Source organism: Polyodon spathula, chromosome 6 (genome assembly GCF_017654505.1).
Source record: "Polyodon spathula isolate WHYD16114869_AA chromosome 6, ASM1765450v1, whole genome shotgun sequence".
NCBI classification, from domain to species: domain Eukaryota; kingdom Metazoa; phylum Chordata; class Actinopteri; order Acipenseriformes; family Polyodontidae; genus Polyodon; species Polyodon spathula.
Window position 1 is genome coordinate 33,982,788 of NC_054539.1, and position 15,713 is coordinate 33,998,500.

Below are 15,713 nucleotides of genomic sequence, written 5' to 3' on the forward strand. Positions count from 1 at the left end.
GCACACAGCGCGAATACAAATAAAACAATTGGATTTCTATATTTTCATTCATGCTGGTCGCTTTGCTTGCGGTGTTCTTTACTTCATTACTCATTAAATTCAATAGTTTTAATTGTTTTTTATTCAAATGTTTCTGTCCGGTGTTCGAAGTTATACTGTAAATAAAGAAGCTTTGTCACAATTTGTAATTATGAATAGTTTTTTTTTTACATTGTCAATGTATAATTGTTGCTTTTAACAAACAATATGAAATTGTAAAATGCTAAACTAAAATCACAAGCCCGTTTAAGTGTTACATTTAAAATAATACACAACATATCATTAATAACTGTACTCACTAGTCCTACATATTTTATTTCTTCCTGTACATTGTTGACTTTCACCCTTGGAAAATATGTTGTTGACAAGAAACCCATTAATTACTTATTGGTAACCCATTCATTACTTATTGGTTTTAAACACTGCTACAGGGTAAGTGGACATAAATGATCAACATGTATATACTTCTGTAGGTTGCATAAATACACACAAAAAATGGAACATCAGATCAGAGTGGGATATTTATTTGCTTACTGTTGTATGCATACACATTTTAACAACTTTTTCTTTTTATTATTAGGCAACGTTTAGCGAATAGATTGTTTTCAACGTTAACGTTCAAGTTGTTACCAGAATCATACAGTACAGTATAAAAACACTAACTCATGTTTATTTTGATGAAGCCAGTTTGAAATAGGTTCCCGTCTCCATTAGAACTCTTCGAACCAGTCAGAACCATTTTATTTACAGAAAATGTTCATTTCAACCACATTTTTGCACGGGGAGTATGCTAATTTGATGCCCACTTCATTTGCATAACATTCCTCATACTGTTGGAATTGAGGTTTTGCAAGTGTACTCATTCTTCCTAGTCGTCTTTTTACTGATATACAATATAGGGTGTCCTACTAGAAGCTCGTCGACCCGAGGCATGGGGTAGTCATTGAACTTGGCAACAGCGTTTACCTTATGGAAATCAACGCAGAAGCACACTTGGAAAAACCCTTTTTAACCACTATGACAATTGGACGCACCACTTGATCCTGCAAGGCTCAATCACCCCAACGGGTATGGAGAAACGCTTTCTTGATGAAGTAGCTGATCGACTTTCTGGGATCCAGTAAGGTCTCTCTCATACTGTGACACCTGAGGGAGAAATAATGTCATATTCAAAAAGGTTAGTTCTGCCGGGCAAATCAGAAAAAAACATAGCTGAACTCCTCAATAAGCTTACGCACTTCTCGTTGCTGATCTGGAACCAATTGTTTCACCATCAAAATTAAATTGGTGCTAGGGGTCTGTAGACAGGGACCTAAATCATCCTCTACTTCGCCTTGGGCAATAAATAAGACCTCCCTTGCCTGACAGGGCTTTAATAAATTTATGTGATAGATTTCACGTTCATTACAGAGATCGGGTTTCATAATTCACCTTTCCTATAGCCCGAATCACTTCATATGGACCCTGCCATTTAGCACATAATTTAGATTAGGAGGAGCGAAGCAGCAGCATTACCTTGTCTCCACCCTTGCCGGTGCTGAGCTAATCTGAGGTTGTCCTAGGCCAAACGACCGACCAACTCTTAGTAGTGACACATGCTTCACCACATTTTTGGACAAGCCTTTGTGCTGCTCCCACCCCTCTCTCAACAGATCGAGGATGCCGCAAGGCTGTCGGCCGTACAAGAGCTCGAAGGGGGAGAACCCTGTCGAACTCTGCGGCACCTCTCACTGCAAAAAGGAGGTAGGGAAGAGGTAATGCCCAATGTTTCTGCTCTTGCATTACAAACTGTCTCAGCATCGACTTCAGGGTCTGATTAAACCGTTCTAGCAAACCATCCCTGTGGATGATAAACAGATTTCAGGATGGGAAGTATTTTTTATATTTTATACATCTGCTGTAGCGTTTTAGACAGAAAGTTGGTTCTATGATCAGTCAAAATCTCCTTGGGGATCCCTACTCTAGCCATAATCTGCACTAATTCTGTTGCACTCGACCCATCACTACTCGTCAGCAGTCTTGGCACATGGCTACATATTTCAACACATCAGTATGAAGACCTACCCAATAGAATAGAGTCAATATCCGCTCGCTTGTCTTCTCAGCTCCGAGGTGCCCTTCAAAATTGATATCACATGCCAGCCTTATGACCTTGGTCCGACAAGACGGGGGAACCAATAATTGTGTTAGAGTCTGTCCTGGGCCCGTGGCTAGGTTTACCCTATACAGTAATTGCCACTTGATACTGAAGTGTGGATATACTAGCGCCCCAGCACCATCAACATCCTTACCTTCAATAGACTGGACCTGCCCCCAAGCGTGCACTAGTGACAGGTCATTATGTCCGCACTAGTGACATCACACTATGTCCACGCTTAAGTACCACATGTCCAGTATATTGAGAGGGGTGGAAGTAACATCTGCCCTAGGTGGCTCAGTAACCTTGCCCTTTCGGTCACACTGCGTTCCGAATCCTTTTGACTGCGAAGTGTTCTCCCACCAGATGAGTGGACATCCCACCAGATGTCTAATGATGCTCCCTCCCATTTTGCAATCAGTCTTAATAAATACCTGTACAATGCAGTCGCATGTCTTTCTTTTTTCTGCCATGTCGACACACATAAACTGCACAACTTGCTTTTTTCCACTGCTAGTCGCTGCAGACGGGATTATACTGCACACACTGTGTACATGCCTAATCACGTGAGATGTGATCAAATTTAAAAACAGCTTTATTGGTTTACAGGATGGCGTGGGGTGACGTCAGGCCAGATGCAGGAACCAAAACACACACCGGCAGTACTGCAGTGAAAAAATTTAAATACAAAAAATAAAATAAAAAATTAAAGACAGAAAACAATGCTCACAAAGCAAAATAAAATAATAAACAAAACAAGTCACAAACACAAAATAACCCTTAAGGTCCACCTGGGCAGTAGCCTTCACGTTTCCTTTAAGTTTAATTGTTCTTTCTTTTATTTTTACTCTCCTCTCCTGCTCTCGTTCACTACTCCGAACACCCACCCTGAGTGCAGAGAGCTGCAGGCTTATATACCTTGGCCGAAGGGTTTAACTAGCTCCTAATTATTCTATTACCCCTCGGCCACAATCTGCACGAGTTTATTATGTGTGACAGCTGCCTAGTTTAACAACGCACTAGCCGACAGCCACACATCACCACAAGGTTGTATATTATTCCTGGCAGAGGACGAGCTTCCTACCTCAATAACAAACAAAACTCACAGTTACGCCGTCATATTTAAATACAGTAAATCATAATAAACAAACACAAAATAACACAGAGGCGGAGTGGGAGACCCCATTCCGAAGATAGATAAATAAATATATTTAAACATCAGGGCTTTGCCCTGCCCCCTTTTTATGTGCAGGGCTTTCCTACCGCCCTGCTACTGTTGTACATGTCCTTTCACTTGATACAGTATCATATTACATGCAGTCAGTTTGCCCCAAAATGATTCTCATAAGTGGATTGCTTGATTAGTATTTTAGCATGGTTAGTATAGGAATGATTTTGTCCCAGTTGTTTTGATCACTATATGTGGTTGATTATTATGTCAGTAATTCTTATGAACGGAGTGCACTGTACATGCATTTAGGAAAAGTCAAGAACAGACAACCACTTGTCTTTCACACATGTAGAGTAATTTAAATTTAAAAAAAAAAAAACATCTAAATGACTTCCATGGTGGTTCTAGTGTTAAACCATGGAAATTCAATAAACTCTTATAGTTACCATACTTGGTTTTAGTAGAAAGTTGGAACAAAGTCTTGGAAGAGATATGTTGACTTCCTGTGGTGAATATTGCAAAGAATGTATTACTTTGCCTTGTAATTTCATTGAAGAAATTAATTTCCTGGCAGGGACGTCTTAGAAGCTTGTAATGGTGTCCAGCAGGATAAAGTCGTCTGTCATTCCTAACAGACTGATCTGTGTTTTAGAAGATGGTTATGACACACTGGAGTTTTCAAAGGTGTCTTTTTTTGGAGTGTGTGGGTGTGAAGAAGAAGAGGGAGAGTGATTATTTTTGGAGCAAGCTCTTTTAAACCTGGTGCATGATTGAGCAATTTGAAAATAAACAATGTTGGCACTTCTCCTCAATGCAGAGCTCCTCCAATTTCCTCTAGACAAAGCTTTGTCACAAACTTCGAAGCAGAATAGTTTTGAATCTTCATAACTCTTGCATATGTACTCATTGCCATGATAATTTCAAATACATTTTCCTGAAGTCATTCCACCCATTTTCATTTTAAACATTCTTCTGTAAGCTCAACCCTGATCGTGCTATTAATGGTTTTTGAGTTCTAACCAGAAATATCTTTCATTTCAAGGTTTAAAAATCTTTTGTGTTAGTCCATTGCCTTAGAAAATAAAAATCTCCAGCAACATTTTTCCGTTGTCTACCAGATGGCAATGTCACTCCTTATTTAAATTGTATCCATTCTTGGAAGCATTGTCTAAAGAGACAAATTGTCTACTCAGTCCAGTTTGTTTACTCAGAACAATAAATTGGCTTGTGCTCACAGCTGGCAGTTCCTTTGAAAACCAAGAACATCAGTGGGGGTCCTTTTAACAAATTCCTTTTGTTAAAAATTGAAGTTTTCTAAGAGACTCACAGTCTAGCAATCTGTTTATTCAAACTTCCCCTTTCATCAGATATTTTGTGAGAAAGATCCCAGTTAGATATGGTTAAATCCTTATATAATCTAAACAACATATTTAAGCATTAATAAATTGTAAACCTTTTTGCTTCATGTCACATTTTTGCCATCAGCAAATCCACTAGAGAGCACAATGGATTTACCTTCTGGAAGATATGTGCCTAGAAAGCAATATACTTGCTTACAAACTCAGCAAGGGTAGCTTTGTTGGCAGAGCTCTTCAGGAACAACTTATAATTAGGTCTTATCTCCTCGGCTCCTCAACGGTCACACTCCATCTGTTTGATTGACATCTCCTGGTCATACCTAATAGTGATAACAACATAGTAGCAGTGTTCTCTCTGAAGGATTTGCAGTAGCCTGCTAAGGACCCCCTTTCCAAGTAAATCTCATTCAGGGCTGCTGTATTGCCATCAATGATGTATACGGCAAAGTTGGTCTCATGCCGTAATATAGAAGGTACTAGATGCACCGCCTCACAGGTTGATTGTAGCATCTTGGCCATATCTGACGGTTGCCTTTCTCATTGAATCATCATCACTGAACAGTGGTGGTGGTGCCGTAGCAAGTTCATATGGCAGCACAGTTTTCAAATGAATATCCCTTTGTTTGCACACAGCAAACAGGTGAAGAAAAAGCACCTCAGAGTTGGTCAAAAGCATATCTGTTTTTCTGCAAGCAATGCCTTTGTCATGTTACTGAACGTCTTTATCTTCAATCTTGGCTTGTTCCATGCATTATTCAACCTCCTTTGTTGCAACCTGTCCTGTAATAATTTGGATTAGCTCACTGGGCACTGTGCCCAGGTCAAATGGGTTTTAATACTGGCTATGTATGTGGTAATAATTGTGCAACTTTTACTAGAGCTACCAGGGTCCCCTTTTACTTCTGTGGAAGTGGAAGACCTGCACAGTGACTTTATTGCTCCTGTTATGTGTCTTGTAAGCAACCATCGTATTGCAGTGTTTGCTCAGTATCACAATCAAGCCAGTCAAGACCACGTGCTTCAGTCCATGACTTTGCTGAGAACAGATACGACTGAGACAGTGTCAAGTACCAGTTTTATTCCCCTCACTGCCCTGGACAGTTGCTTGCCTTGAAGCATAAGATGTGCTGTTGACTCAGCATATGTATCTGTTGCTTTAAGAAGGTGCAAGAGACCTCCACTTATCAAACAGTTTGCCAGTGTTTGCTACGAAGGCCATGAGTAAATGCATCCTTCAAAGTTTCATGGTTACCTTTCCATCGTGTTTCTGGTTTTCTCCATAGTGTTTGTTGTGCTTTACTGTAAATGGCCAGGTCTGATGTGACCAGGACATGGGGTCGTTCTAACTTCTCTGCCACTTCTCTGCCACAACCACCAATTTCAGTAGGGTTGTGTTATAGCACCTGCTACACTAATGCAGCATAAGAAGCTTGCTGCTGCTGCACTTAATTGAGTGGCAGAACACCTGCCCAGGTTATTCCAATCAGTTTTAGATAATTGCTAATTAAGCAATAGCTTGTTTTCTTGATTAACAGAGGGCTAATATTAGTTTTATTTGGTAGAATTGGTAAGCTTATAGAACTCCATTGTAAGCTCCATATGTTTCCCTATCTCTGTAGTGCCCGTTTATGTGTATGTGGTTTATTTCTATATCAGGCAGATTGTATGACATTCTAACTAAAATTAGAATGTGTGAATTGGTTGATAATCTGTAATTAGTTGTCATTGGTTCAATCTGTGTCTAAGGGGTCATTAATACTTCCTGTTTCTGTGCTACGGGGAGTTGGTAGTTGGAACATAAGACGGGGGTTGTGTTGTTTTTTGAAGTTTTGGTTTGCTAAGAATGTTAGTTTTCTAGGCTATCGCATCACCACATAACCAGAAGAAAATTAATTCAGTGAATAAATTAATCTTTAGCCTGGTTATTTTTTGTTTCTCAGACAGAGTTAATTTCAGTCCCTATTTGAAAAGCAAAACAAGTTTATTACCAAACGAGTCAAAGAGAAGCCTATGAATCCTGTTTTCCTTTTCTGTTTATTTCCTTTTTTTCCAACACCACTCTGTAACAATCATCAATCCTAATGTAAAGTCATAAAAAAAACTATTAGTGACTGAAAATGAATATAACTTCTCTGAAATAATGTGAATACCCAGGGGAGCAGGATTAGGCAGCAGAGCCAAGAAAAGTGCAAAAGTCAGGTGGAACTGTAACAAAAGGTGTATTTTAAATGTGCAGGGTTCACAGAAATACAGATAGCACACCAGAAATAAAAATTAATAAATATTGCTCCCAACACCAAAACAAAAAGCTATATATTCATAATCTGAATAAATGTTTCATTGTTTGTTTGTTTTTCTCTGCATTGGTTTAATTTCCAGGTTGTTCCAGGTTTTGCGACTGCTGAGAATGCATATTACAAATATGGGTGTTTAATGTTTTGTTGAGGAGTTGTGAACTCAGTCCTGCTCCCCTGGGTATTTACATTATTTCGGGGAAGTTATATTCATTTTCAGTCACTAATAGCTTTTACTAAAGACTCTGCGTTAGGATTGCTGATCATTACAGTATAGATGATACTGAGGTCTGTTGGTGGTGCATGGAGGAATAGATATCTGATGATTATCAGATGCTAATGTATTACTGATGTTGCAGTGTTGAAACGACTCCATGAAGAAATGTCTTGGTTTTCTTTATGTATTAGTTCTAATATAACCATCTAATTATTTATACATAATATATCAATAACACAATGTTTTTAAATAGTGACTCTACAGTGCTGCTAGCCTGACAGGAAGAGACAGGAAGTGCAGCCACGGGAATGTTTTTTTTCCCTATAAAAACCCCTCCCCTTTCCTCCCTCGACCTGGAGTGCGTTCAATAAGCAGAGCTGTTATGTTGCTTTTCCTATTGAACAATGCCGATGCCAAGAGTGCTTCCTAACTTTATCGAGTCAAGTTCTGAGCTTCCTGAAGGCTGTAGGTTCAAAATGGCTGACCTGCATTATCAGTGTGGCGGCTGCAATTTTTAATTTTTTTTAAATATAGACTTGTTTGACCAACACATGTATGGTAAGTTATATTGTTGTTGTAATTTTGGCTTTCAAAAACTGATTCTGATATTTTTCTAAGTGGTTAGTATATTAGAAAAATAAACTTTTTTTTTTTTACAAAATTACAAATCATGCTTAAAGCAACAGTTTTAATACACAGTGATATCTTGCCTGCCATTTGAAACTGCAGTTGCTTTAATAAAAATGGCATGTGTCTTTTTTTTTTAGGTGTTTCTTAAATTAAGACTATATTTCAAAAATCCAAACTTCACACCTGAAAAGGTGGGTTTAGTCTCTACTGCTTGTCACTCGATGTGTCTTTGGGTTTTGGCTTTGGAACCTTATCACAAAGTTATTAAGGTACATCTGATCTGTTAATAAATACATTTTTTAAACTAAAGTGCATCATTGCAAACATGTTGGCAAAAACTTAAAAAACGTACAAACAAAATACATGGGCTTATACAGCAAAGCCACATTTTCATCTAGTTTGACATATTTTGCATTTATATACTTTTTTTTTCAAACAATATATGAATACCAAAATTGTTTATATTTACATGGTATAATAATATACTAAAACTTAATTACTAGTAAAACGAGTGACATTAAAGTTACACCTTTAAAAACAACCTTGGCAGGGATATTGTGTGTATAGTTTGTTGTAAGTAAAGTTTGATATACAGATAGTCCTCGCACTTACGACACAATTAGTTCATAGAAGTCGCGTTGTAAGTCGAAGCACATTTTCCCATAGGAACAATGTTATAAATTGGGGTTACGTTCCTGACTCTTCGGCCAGATAATATAGTTTTACAAAAATGACCCGTTATATTGTACTCATGCAAATATTTATTTAAATATTTACCCACAGCCTGGTGGTTATGTGCATATTACTATAGCCACCTACCTGACTTGTTTAAAAGTACAGACTCTGGGTTTCCAATGACATATTCATTGTGTGTATGCGGTGGTACTAGCAGGAAATACGATTGCCTGAAGTTAAGCCCCTCATCATATGACAGCTTAGGTTTTGTTTGTCATAAGTGTCGTATCGATGTCGTAAAGTCAAAGCAGGGTAATAATGCAAAAAATTCTTAAGTGCCTTGTGTCGTCAATCAAACCGTCATAAGTCAAAGATCGTCTGTATTTAGAATTTAAGTTTGGCAGGGATGGGGTTAAAATTCCATCCTTACCAAATTCATGTGCAGAATGTGGTTCCATCCCTACCAAATCCATATGCAGAGGGTTAAGCCCAGCCTCATGGACTAGATCAATTTAATTTAAGAACATAAGAACATAAGAAAGTTTACAAACGAGAGGAGGCCATTCGGCCCATCTTGCTCGTTTGGTTGTTAGTAGCTTATTGATCCCAAAATCTCATCAAGCAGCTTCTTGAAGGATCCCAGGGTGTCAGCTTCAACAACATTACTGGGGAGTTGATTCCAGACCCTCACAATTCTCTGTGTAAAAAAGTGTCTCCTATTTTCTGTTCTGAATGCCCCTTTTTCTAAACTCCATTTGTGACCCCTGGTCCTTGTTTCTTTTTTCAGGCTGAAAAAGTCCCTTGGGTCGACACTGTCAATACCTTTTAGAATTTTGAATGCTTGAATTAGGTCGCCACGTAGTCTTCTTTGTTCAAGACTGAACAGATTCAATTCTTTTAGCCTGTCTGCATATGACATGCCTTTTAAGCCCGGAATAATTCTGGTCGCTCTTCTTTGCACTCTTTCTAGAGCAGCAATATCTTTTTTATAGCGAGGTGACCAGAACTGTTATTCAAGATGAGGTCTTACAAGTGCATTGTACAGTTTTAACATTACTTCCCTTGATTTAAATTCAACACTTTTCACAATGTATCCGAGCATCTTGTTAGCCTTTTTTATAGCTTCCCCACATTGCCTAGATGAAGACATTTCTGAGTCAACAAAAAAACTCCTAGGTCTTTTTCATAGATTCCTTCTCCAATTTCAGTATCTCCCATATGATATTTATAATGTACATTTTTATTTCCTGCGTGCAGTACCTTACACTTTTCTCTATTAAATGTCATTTGCCATGTATCTGCCCAGTTCTGAATCTTGTCTAGATCATTTTGAATGACCTTTGCTGCTGCAACAGTGTTTGCCACTCCTCCTACTTTTGTGTCGTCTGCAAATTTAACAAGTTTGCTTACTATACCAGAATCTAAATCATTAATGTAGATTAGGAATAGCAGAGGACCTAATACTGATCCCTGTGGTACACCGCTGGTTACCACACTCCATTCTGAGGTCTTTCCTCTAATCAGTACTTTCTGTTTTCTACATGTTAACCACTCCCTAATCCATGTACATGTGTTTCCTTGAATCCCAACTGCGTTCAGTTTGAGAATTAATCTTTTGTGCGGGACTTTGTCAAAAGCTTTCTGGAAATCTAAATAAACCATGTCATATGCTTTGCAATTATCCATTATCGATGTTGCATCCTCAAAAAAATCAAGCAAGTTAGTTAGGCACGATCTCCCTTTCCTAAAACCATGTTGACTGTCTCCCAGGACCCTGTTACCATATAGGTAATTTTCCATTTTGGATCTTATTATAGTTTCCATAAGTTTGCATATAATAGAAGTCAGGCTTACTGGTCTGTAGTTACCTGGTTCAGTTTTGTTTCCCTTTTTGTGGATCGGTATTACGTTTGCAATTTTCCAGTCTGTCGGTACCACCCCTGTGTCAAGAGACTGCTGCATGATCTTGGTTAGCGGTTTGTAAATTACTTCTTTCATTTCTTTGAGTACTACTGGGAGGATCTCATCCGGCCCAGGGGATTTGTTTATTTTAAGAGCTCCTAGTCCCTTTAACACTTCTGCCTCAGTTATGCTAAAGTTATTTAAAACTGGATAGGAACTGGATGACATGTGGGGCATGTTGTCAGTATCTTCCTTTGTAAAAACTTGTGAAAAGTAATCATTTAACATATTTGCTATTTTTTTTTCTTCCTCTATGATTTTGCCATTTGTATCTCTTAAACATTTAATCTCCTCTTTGAATGTTCTCTTGCTGTTGTAATATTGGAAAAACATTTTGGAATTGGTTTTAGCTCCCTTAGCAATGTTCATTTCTATTTCTCTCTTGGCCTTTCTAACTTCCTTTTTGACTTGCATTTGCAGTTCCGTGTACTCTTTCTGTGTACTTTCTTTTTGGTCCTTTTTTAATGCTCTGTAAAGTGCCTTTTTTCGCTGAATATTTTTTTTTAATTGATCTATTAAACCATTTTGGCAATTTAGTTTTACATTTAGATTTGTCTACTTTAGGGATGTAATTGTTTTGCGCCTCTAGTACTACGTTTTTGAAGAACAACCATCCTTCTTCTGTGGGTGTTTTCTCTATTTTACTCCAATCTACTTCTGTTAGTCTCTGTTTCATACCTTCATAGTTTGCTTTTCTAAAATTGTAAACCTTAGCTTTAGTCTTTACTTTTGAGGATTTAAAAAACACTTCAAATGAGACCATGTTGTGGTCTGAGTTTGCCAGTGGTTCTCTGACCTCTGTTTTAGTTATTCTATCTTCGTTATTTGAAAAGACTAAATCAAGGCATGCCTCCCCTCTAGTGGGTGCCTTCACAAATTGTGTTAGGAAGCAGTCATTTGTCATTTCCACCATTTCAATTTCATCCTTCGCGCTACCCACCGGGTTTTCCCATTTTATTTGGGGGAAGTTGAAATCCCCCATTAGTATGGCTTCTCCTTTGCTACACACATTTCTAATGTCATTGTATAACAGATTATTTTGCTCACCGTCTGAATCTGGCGGTCTATAGCATGCTCCTATTATTATGCCCAATCATTAGTATCATGAGTCAGGGACTCAGGACCTCCCGTCTGACGACAGGGCCGCTGTCCCAAAAATTGATATGTGTGGTTTTTGTTCTAACTATACACTAAATTGATTAATTGGACAAATTAAGCTTCTAATAAACATTTAATTGGTCCAATTAAGTAATTTAGGGTACAGTTGGAACAAAATCCTGAAGGAACAGCAGCCCTCCAGGACCAGGGTTGAGTAGCCCTGTCCTAGATGATTAGCAAGAGGAGGGGGTGAAAGAGAGCGTGGGGGAAGAGAGAAAAACAATTAGTGATGGGCAAAGCAGTACTCAATTTTTGAAACCGATCCAGACAAGCTTTCAGAGCAGGAGAGAGCAGAGATACTGTGGAATTGCAACGTAGTAGGGGGGGACTGAGCTGACTTGGACAGGTTTGGAGAGGGAAAGGGGTTTATGCGGAAGAGGAAATCAAGAAGGGACAGGTTAGCAAGGGGGGGAGACATTGGACTGGAGAAAGTATAGGACATTGTTAAAATAATTTAAATCAAGTGTTGTGATATAATAAAATACAGATATAAATGAGTGAGAAACAAGCTTATGTCAGGAAAAGAATGTGAATATAATATAGAGAAAAACAAAGTAGGTGAGGAGGAAATGGACTGTCAAGATATGGGAGGTAAAATAAAGAAGGGATCAGTAAGTGGTGATAAAGAAGAAAGTAATTCTGAGACAGGAAAGAAAAATAAAGGTGGCTATAGGGAAAGTAAAGGCAGTGAGAAAAAGTTAATGGAGGAAGATTGTATATTGAAAAATTTTCCTAATAACCCTTTAATAATATTCAGAAAGAGGTTAATAATAGCTGGATAAATAAGGAATTGGGCAGGAAAAATCTTTGGATAGGTTAAGGATTACACACACTACTCTGAATGGGCATTTGTTTAGAGTAGATAAACATATTAGTGGATTAGTGAGAAGTGTAAAAGTCCACAAACGGTAAATGTATATAGTGTTCTGGGTTGGTTAGTTTAGGACTGGGAGCAGGAGGTTGTGCTTCCTGTCTCTGCACTGTGATAGCATAGCTTTGCCTTGTTTTTTTTTGTTTTTTTTTTTGTATTTATATTTGTTTGTTAAATCTTTTTTTTTTGTTAATGAAAGTGTGGAGAAGTGCTGAACTGCAGTTTTCCACCACTGTCTGCTATTCCGCAATGCCACTCTTCCACAAAAGCATACACTTATTTCATTCACAATAAAATCAGACAAAGCCTAAGTGGGAAATGCTTTGAAATGTTGAAATCTTCTTTTTTTTTTCTAGTAGGTCTTTTTTCCAATATTGTATGTAAAATATCTATGGATGTCTAAGCAATGCCAGTTCCACGACTGCTTGAGGTCTCTAACATCTATGGCTGTAAATCTTTTATCTTTATTGGCTTATTTTAGAAGAAGAGAAGTAAAGGAAGTACATTTTTTTTTAAGCAAAAGAAAAATACAACAAATAACCAATACAGTAGTGTTGGTTGAATCATGTATCTGGCTAACTCCTAAAATCTTTTCTATAGTTAAAGTCAATCTTATAACATGAATTACATTAAAAAAAAAAAAAAAAAAAAAAAAAAAAACTGGTGTTCTCCCGGTCCTCTCTATCACAACAATAGGTGAGGGTGTTCAATTACACCATCAGTTTCAGATGCAGGTGTACTTTAAATACTCTTGGGTTTTTTTTTTTTTTTGCTTTATGAACCTAACCATGAAGAGACTCTATTTGTAAAGCATTTTACAGCATCAGTTTGATCCATCAGTTACTGTTAGGGGTAATCCCAAATAACCACTGATATTGGTTGTAAAACTCTCTTTAAAAATCCAGGCTTATCCCAGCAAAGCTGATCAAATCAATTCACTACCTCCACTCCTGTACAATACAAACAGGGCACTGAATCAATTGATTGTAATTAGACTTCACATTGCAGTATGTAATGGGGAAAATATTGTATTACTAGTTACTTCTGTTTTAAATACAGTGTAAGGTATGGTTTAGCCTTTTCCTTTCATAAATTAAAAACGATATATATTTAAACTTAACCACAAAATGACTCAGATTTGAAAGATGCAAATCAATTTATTATACAATCATTTTATACATATAGCAGTTTTCTGTGGTTTGCACAGGCTCATATTACATGACCAGAAGAAACAATAGAATAGAAATAGTGCTAGTGCTTCTACAAAAACATATACCGTATTCCTTTGAATTTAAGATGGCCTGCATCTTAAATTTGAGTATAGTGATGTGTGTATTAAATTCAGCAATAAAAACATGTGAATATCTGAGTACACAAACAGTAACGTGACTGACTTCAGAGAAAAGGTGAACAAAGACGTCACTGCCCGATCTCGAATCATCCATGACATACAGGCAGCCATTTTCAAAGAAGTGAGCCTACTGTGGAATTCGAAGAGAAGTTTGTACAATTTTATTGTTTCGTTAATAGGCCAACAAACAGTACCAGCATAGATAAATTGGAAAATGCTGATCAGACCTCCATTTTCTTCAACGTGCCAAGTAATACCACGGTTCACAAAAAGGAAGAAAAGTAGGTTTGAGTAATCGTGACTGGAAATGAGGAGCAGTGCACAGCTGTAATGCTGTGTGTGACTGCAGACTGGAAATGAGCAGCAGTGCATAACTGCAATACTGTGTGACAGCAGACGGACACAAACTGCCTCCATACTTTGTTTTCTTATATGTGTAATTGAGGTTGAATCTTTGTTAATGTAGCTTTATTTGATGTTTTATTTTATCTTAAATTGAGGTTGGAAAATTTGGGCTGCATCTTAAATTTAAAGGACTACAGTACATGTATAATACCTATCTGTTTTGATATTGACACACAAAACAAACAATACAACTTAATGATTGCATAAAAAAAATACAAATATTTGAGGTTAAACATGTTTGCATACAGTATATATACTGGTATAAATTTAAAATGAATACATTTGATAAAAAAAAAAGCTAGATTAGAAAAAAAATTGTTAGATATATTTAGCACATACTTAGCTAGTATGACATTTTAAATGCAGTACTCTTAATAAAATATATATTTTTTATGATATTGAAGTACCATTGCTGTAAGAACTTTAACTACATTTTTCCAAATGAACCATATGTTTTCAGAATGTCTCTGTACAGGACTGCAAAGGTCTGATAGCCATGACCTCTAAATTTAAGCTGATGTCATCTTGCTGTGCAGCAAGAGTCATTCTACTGTTAGGTCCAATGTGGAAATACAGCATACTTGAATCACTAAAAGCCTTTTCCAACAAACAGGAATTAGAATGTTTTCCCAAAGATGTAAACAATTGTATGTCCACAAAAAGATGATAATTCTACATTTTATATCAACATAATACTTTAAATGGTGCACTCAGTAATACGCATACAGGTACTGACTAACTTCACTATAATGAACCCTTCTTATATTATAATTTATAACAAACCTCAGTTTTTAACAATCTGAACAGCAATCTGTTTTCAATGGAAATGAGCCCTATTAGAACGACCACTTACCAGGATTTACCTTGATACAACAATCGAAGTACTGACTGACACTGTGAATGTGTTATTATCTCTTTGACCATGGTTGGCTAATAAAGGAATAATGCACGACAGGGCATGTGTTGTGTTGGGATAACATCGCGCCTCAGGTTGTTGGGCACGAGGCCGCTGGCCAAGTGCATCCAATACCCGAGAAGCAATGTTATCCCAGCACAACATCCAACCTGGAGTGCATTATTCCTATTATACAGTAGCTCACACTGTAAAAAATAGCAAATAAGACTCATTCATATTTTAAAAAGTGATTTTAAATTAGACAAATGTGGAAATAACATTCTGCCTCATAAAATAGTTTCTGCTTTCCATTTACAACTGTAGTAAACTATTAACTATGACGTTCTAACAGATAAAGTGTTATTTCTGTTTAAAATGAGTAAATAACAGAACTTATTTTTTATGTGTGCTGTGAACACACTGTTGGCAGAGTTGAACTCTGCATTTGACAGTATATTAATATTACTGCTCAGGGGTGGTTCATTTAAGAGTCTGTTTAAGCCTGTTCTGAGACCCACATAACTGCCTATGTCATACGACTCTCCAGAGC